The following is a 6,897-nucleotide window of genomic DNA, read 5'->3' as shown; positions in this document are numbered from 1 at the left end:
GCAATTCCCTCTAATCCAGTTTGTGAGTTTCATCAGAAACATAATGTCGTAGAATAGATACATGAAAAACATCATGATTTTTATGCAAATGGGGTGGCAGTAAAAGAATAGACAACTGGCCCAATATTCTCCTTGATTCTAAAAGGTCCAATAAACCGAGGTGACATTTGCATCCCTTTCGCAAACCAAATAGTGGTTTTGTTTTATCAAATATGAATAAAATCTTGGTTTCTTACTTCATAACTTTGATCAATTATATGTGCATCAACATAAATCTTCTTTCTATCTTGTGCTTCCTTTAACCTTTGTCGAATATGTCTTACCTATTCCTCCATTTCTTGAACCAATTCTGACCCCACTCTTACTCGGTCCTCCAATTTTTCCCAACTCAATGGCGTCTTGCACGGCCTCCCATCTAGAGCTTGATAAGGAGGCATCCCAATTGAACTATGGTAACTGTTATTATAGGAAAAATATACCAATGGTAAGTACCTTTCCCACTGAGTCTTATTATCCATGACATACATTCTAAGCACGTCTTCCATAACTTGATTTACTCTTTCCGTCTGTCCATCTATTTCTGGATGATATGCAGTGCTCAAGTTCAACTAAGTCCCGAGCACTGATTTAAAAATTGTCCAAAACCTATATGTAAAGTGAGAGTCTCTGTCAGAAATGATATTTGTGGGTAACCCATTTAACTGAATAACTTCACTTATAAAAACTCATGCCACATCAGTAACATCGTAAGTGTCTCTCATTGGGTGGAAATGGAAACTTTTGGTTAATTTATCAACTACAACCAATATAGCATTGTGCCTCTATGAAGTGAGTGCAAAACCCACAACAAAATCCATAGAAATGTCCTCCCATTTAGACATAGGGATATCATGCAGTTGTAGGATTCATGCTGGATGGTAATGATCAACCTTCACTCGTTGACATTCAAGACATTTGGTGGCAAACTAGAATATGACATGCTTCATGCCCACCCAAAAGAAGAGTTTCTTCATGTCTGCATACATCTTCTTCAATCTAGGATGTGCACAATAGAGTGCCCTATGTGACTCTTCGAGGATGGTTCTTCTTATACCCCCTTCCTTAGGGATGTACATTCTCCCTTCAAATCTCAATAGTCCATCTAGTTCAAGGACATAACCCTCAAAATTTGGTTTTATCTACTTTCCACTCTAGAGTGTTGACATAAACTTCAGATACCAACTATCTTCAAAGAGTTTTTCCAACACACGTTCCCTCAAATTAACCCTCAAGGATACTAGGGAGAAGATTCGTGGCCTCCTGCTTAGTGCATCAACCACCACATTCTCCTTTCCCTTAATGTATGAGATCCCAAAATCATACTCACTCATGAATTCGTTCCACCGCCTTTATCTAACATTCAAATCCCTCTGAGTGAAGAGGTTCTTCAAGATTTAATGATCGGTTCTCAATGCAAAGATTCTCACGATGAGGTAATGTATACACAATTTCAAAGATAACATCACTGCTGCTAGATCTAAGTCATGGGTAGCATACAACTCTTCATGTTTCTTCAACATCTAGATGCGTAAGCTATTAGTATGCCTTCTTGCAATAATACTGCCCACAATCCTTGCTTTGAAGCATCTGTGCAAACAATGAAGTCCTTTTCCATGTCAGACACTCGAAGGATTGGTGCATTAGTTAGTAACCTCTTTAGTTCGGTGAATGCAGTGTCACATTCATATGTCCATTCATACCTAACCCCTTTTCGCTGTAATGTGGTGATGGTTTTTGCAATATTTGAAAACCCTTCCACAAATCTACGATAATAACCTACTAGCCCCATGAAGCTACACACCTCATGAGCATTTTTTGGTACTAGCCAATCCATTATGGCCTTTACCTTTTCTGGGTCTATTGAAGTCCATTTTCATGAAATGATGTTCCCAAGATAATGAATTTTCTTCTGAAAGAAAGAGCATTTTGACAATTTTCTATACAACTGATTTTCCCTTAAGTAGGTCAATACAACCCTTAAGTGCTCTTCATACTCCTTTTCATTATTCGAATACATGAGAATATCATCCAGAAAGACTTGCACAAATTGGTCCAAATACTTCCTTAGCACGCCATTCATGGGACTCATGAATACTGTTGGTGCATTGGTCAAACCAAATGGTACAACTACAAACTTGTAGTACCCAAACCGAGTCCGAAATGAAGTTTTTGAGAAGTCATATTCCTTAATCCTCAATTGGTGGTATCCAGATCACAGATCGATCTTTGAGAAAACTGTTGCTCCCTTCATATGGTCAAATAGGTCATCTATTCTAGGTATCAGCTACCTATTCTTTATTGTGGCTCGATTAAAGTCCCTATAATTTATGCATAGCCTTAAGGAACCATCCTTCTTCTTGACGAAAATCACTGGTGCACCCCAAGGTGAAATACTAGGTCTAATAAATCCCAAGTCTAAAATCTATTTTAACTACATCTGCAACTCAAAAATTCTGGAGCTTTCATCCTCTAGGGTGTCTTGGAGATTGGTTCTGCACTAGGTTTTAGGTTGATTGTGAAATCAATCTCCCTCACAGGGGGTAACCCAGGAAATTCCTTAGGGAAAACATCCTCGAATTCTAACAAAACTAGTTGTTGATCTAGAGATGGTCCTTTCTAGTCACTTACAATCTCAACCACATATTATTTACAACCTTTTTGGAGACAACATTTTACCTTTATCGTGGAGATGAATTGTAGGGACAGTCCTCTCTTGATGCCACAAATCTCAATTGACCTACTTTCATCATCTAAATAAATCACGTTATTTTTGAAACAATCTACCAAAGCTTGATGAGCTTCTATCCAGTCCATTATGATGATTACATCATACATTCCTAGTGTTGTGGCATCTTAGTTGTACACACCCTGAGGTTCACCTGGCATTGGTCAACACTAGATCCTACGACTTGTTTTGTACAATAATAAATTTTGACTTGTTTAAAGTCATTATGCTCATAGGCTACCAACCCACATTTTTCTAATGTAAATGGTGAAATGAAGTTATCTGTAGCACCAAAATCAAAGAAAATTTTAACTTTTACATTGTTTATCATACCTGAGGTTTCTACCACAATAGATTGGTGTTCAACTTGTTGGTTATCAATTGTTTCATAGATTCGATGGTGGTTTCTTTCTTCCTCCATTGGTTATTTTCATTCTCTACAATTGTTACTAGTTTGTAACTTAGGACAATTGCTCTCGTAATGTGGTCCCCAACATCCCCAAAAAGTGATGCGAGGTAGACTTTGAAAAAAATGTTGTGGAATTCTTTGGAAAGAGATCCTTCCCTTGGGACCCCTGCCCCTACTTGTGGCTCCTCCTATATGAACTTGATTTGCATGAGTCCTCGAAGCTGTGGGTGAAGATGCACTGGAAACCATTAAAATCCCCAGTGTCAGTACACTGGGTACAACCCTGTTTCCATATGATGGTGGCCTCAAAATTCCTCCCTTGGAGAAGGTATGAGGGGCCTTTCCCATAAACCTTAGCTATTGTGGAAAAATGGTTTTGTTTCCATCTTTTAATTCGAAATGATCCTCAACATAACGAGCATGTTCAACAACTTCTGTAACTGAGGATGGTTTCCACATCTGCACCATTTCCCTAATATTAAGGTTAAATCCATAAATGAAACGATCTGTTTGGCATTGATCAATATCCATGTAGGATACATACTTGAAAAATTCCATGAATTTTATCTCATATTCCTCTACTGTGTGATTTCCCTATACCAAAGCATGGAGGACTCCTACCTGTTGTTCTTCATAATATGTTGGTAGGTACTTTTTTCTAAATCTCTCCTTAAATAACTCCTAAGTAACTGTGTCAAGAGTGAGGTTTAGTTGACGCTCTAAGTTACTCCACCAGTTCAGGGCATTATCTCTGAGTTGGAATATCGTTATTTTAGCTATTGAGTTGGAAATATAATCTCTTAGTGTGAAACACCTTCTCATTCTCTCTAACCAGGCTTCTGCTCATTCGTTGACACAAACTCCAGCAAACTCTGGGAGATTAATCTTTTGGATCTCACTAGTAATGTCCTCAATTTGATTTCCTCTTTCAGAGTTTCTTGATCCCTCGAGATTTCCCAACCCTGATGGAGGGTGCTCCACTTCCACCTCAACTATTTGACACCCTCTTAAAGTCTCATTAATTGTTTCTAGGGAGCGCAAGATGAGAACTAGGTCTGGCGATGAAAATGGGTCTTTTATAGGAGGTCCTTGTGATGATCCTTCTCGACCTCAATTTCCTCGTATCTTCACCATTTTGAATTTTTCAATTATCTGCATGACACGCAAGAATTATTAATGCAACTTAGGAATTGTCCAGACTTAGTCGCCTAACACACATATATAAAATGATAGGCATATTTTATTATTATTTTACTATACTTTTAAATGAGCATTACTAATACTAAGAAAATCCCCAAGGATCTACTAAATCTTCTCATGTGTGAGCTCTACATAACCTACAAATTTTCTCTTGATACTAGCTAGGTTACTAGTGCAATGTAACTGTCAATCATGCTTTGATGTTTTCTTAACACCAAATTACTCTCTTTAGTAACCTTAATTATTATTATTAAAGATATTTATATAATTAATATTAAATTTAATTAATGAAATGGTTTAATATATATTCAAATAATTAAATTAAATACTAATGTGAATAATACCCTTTTAGTCATGCCTTCCTTCTATGGGCATTACTTGCTGCTTCCCAACTTTTATAATTTGTTTTAAAATCATTTATGTCCATTTTATGAATCTTAGGATTTCCAAGAGGACATATAAACAGTTAGTCTCCCCTCTTGAAGAGGTTGTGTCCTTGAAGCAAGGTTTAGAGAATGCATGTTGTATTTTTATCCATCAATTGACATCATAAATCAACACCAAGCGGTCATTTCAAATTACACTACTATAACTCAAACACTCTTTAAATCCTAATCATTCCTAAATGATGATGATGATGATGACATATATATATATATATATATATATATATATATATATATATATATATATATATATAACTTGTAACTAATATATACATAAGTTATCTTGTCAAAGAGTTAATATTATTTTACTTCTATGTAGGCATGCTATATTGTAAATGTTAATATTGTTTTTTGAACTTGATATATATAAGTTGTCAAATTTACTTTACAATTATCATTGGTATTTATGCACCAGTTACGCTTATCACCTCAAAACCAACCACAAAATTATTGATATGACCCATGAATACTGTTCAACTGATATGACCCATGAATAGCATAGGTCAATACCATGGGTTCTCGAGTTACTCTTATCACCTCAAAACCAACCATAAAATTATTGATATGACCCTGAATCGTAGGTCAATACCATGGGTTCTCATAAACATGGAGCTCAAAAACCACCAGTAACTTCACCAAATCAAATTCACTTTATTATTATTTTAATTCGTTATTTTTTGTTTTAAGTTATTTTTAATTTTCTTTATTTTACTTTTGACAAAGTAAAAATGTTAAAAGTAAGGTTTACTTATTCATTATAAATCAAATTCACTTTATTACTTTAATTTGTTATTTTTTTTTTTTGTTTTAAGTTATTTTTAATTTTCTTTATTTTATTTTTTACAAAGTAAAAATGTTAAAAGTAAGATTTACTTATTCATTATATACAATATCATGCTCCCTAATTTTGGTTCAAATAACATGTCAAAAAAAGCTAATTTATCTATTTAAAATTGTGTAATATAATCTACCTTATATGTACATTTTATATATATATATATATATATATTATTTCAAACAATGTTAACATTAACATATTCATACTCTATTAAAAGTCACTAAATGTTTTTGCCTATGGTTTAAATTATATAAATTGTCTTTATTTAATTTGGAGCGGACAAGAAAACCTTTCCAATTTTAAAAGGGAATTATAAATTGTTGTAATCAAACGGTGGACATTGTAGGGAAGGAAGAAATATAGTCAGAGTTACTATTCTTGTGCCATAATGTGTGTGAGCAGGACAAAGTAAAAGATGAGATAAGTACACAATGTTAGTCATCCCGTTCCAACCACACACTTGTAACCCAAAATGATCTCATGTTTTTAAAGATAATTAAAAAAAATATTATTTACTTTTATAGTTAAACAAATGAAATTAGTAACTTAAAGCAGCCCTTTGGATTGGTTTGTATTTTAATATTATGGCATTAGTCGTAATTTTATCCATTAGTTTGAAGGGTTCTAATACAGTTTTCATACAACACAAATTCAAACATTGTTTCTGCATTTATTTTAACCAACGCTGAATGTTTTTAGAATCCTTTCGATTGTAATGGTTTTTTGGCCATCAACAATAAGAATAGGTATATTAGATATTAATTTTAATATCTTTACGATAGTCTTGTTTTCTTACTCTCGTATATTTCCATTACAACCCTGTGGTGGCAAGAGGAAGTATGGACGTTGTCTTAGTTAGTTTAGTTTACGACTAGAAGAAAAATTCATGCAATCAAGAAAAACTTTGAACTTACAGATCTTGCTTGAATTTCCGGGGATGAGTTTGGTCCCTGAATTTTTCGCACACAAGATAACCATGGTGATCACACAAAGTTTGTCTAGCTCAAGTCATTACATGACCACTTTACCAGCCCAACTTTCAAGATAATCTTTCATTATTTTTTCTACAAAGAAAGTGACCCCTTCAACTTGTCGATTTCTCTTCGGGTGGAGTATAGAGAGCTCTTTCTCTCATCCATCATAGAATATAATCTCATTCTTATTAATTACTTATATATTAATATATTAATATACAAAGGCAATTCAGTAAAAGTTTGATTTTTATTAATCAACTGATTTT

The sequence above is a fragment of the Pinus tabuliformis genome, chromosome Q, assembly GCF_031772625.1.
Source record: "Pinus tabuliformis cultivar Carrire ecotype Pingquan chromosome Q, CPIR1, whole genome shotgun sequence".
Classification (NCBI taxonomy): Eukaryota; Viridiplantae; Streptophyta; class Pinopsida; order Pinales; family Pinaceae; genus Pinus; species Pinus tabuliformis.
Note: the sequence above shows the minus strand (reverse complement) of the source record.